The sequence below is a fragment of the Canis aureus genome, chromosome 31 (genome assembly GCF_053574225.1).
Source record: "Canis aureus isolate CA01 chromosome 31, VMU_Caureus_v.1.0, whole genome shotgun sequence".
NCBI classification, from domain to species: domain Eukaryota; kingdom Metazoa; phylum Chordata; class Mammalia; order Carnivora; family Canidae; genus Canis; species Canis aureus.
This window is the reverse complement of record NC_135641.1, coordinates 45,156,570-45,157,096: the sequence shown is the minus strand read 5'-3', so window position 1 is coordinate 45,157,096 and position 527 is coordinate 45,156,570.

Below are 527 nucleotides of genomic sequence, written 5' to 3'. Positions count from 1 at the left end.
AGCTAGACTTTACAGTGAGCAAATCGGATGAAATTCCTGAACAAATCGGTGATAAAAAGTGACAAAATGCAGTTGATGAAGAATCTGCTTTTAAAGAAAATCATTCTTTTTATGAATCCACCCTGATGATAGAGAAATGTTTCGTACCAATCATAGAAAAGTTGGAAAAGTCGATAATTGTAGAGAAATGATAGAAGTAAAATTCCAAGTGTGGAAGCTGCTGCTACGGCTGACCCATGGCTACCACTCCTGCTCCGTGTCGGTGTGCTCTGGGTGTCCCAGGCTTTTCATTCAGGAACACGGGGCCGTCTCTTCATTCCTTTCAATCTTCTTTTGGGTGTCTCCTTGCAGGAGGGCAGACCATGGCACCCCCAACGGGCCCCTTGGGATGCTAATTATTTTGAACTAATGTTTCTTATTTATTTATTTATTTGTTTGTTTGTTTATTTATTTATTTATTTATTTATTTGAGAGAGAGAGAGAGAAGCAGGGAAACAGGCAGAGGGAGAAGCAGGCTCCATGCAGGG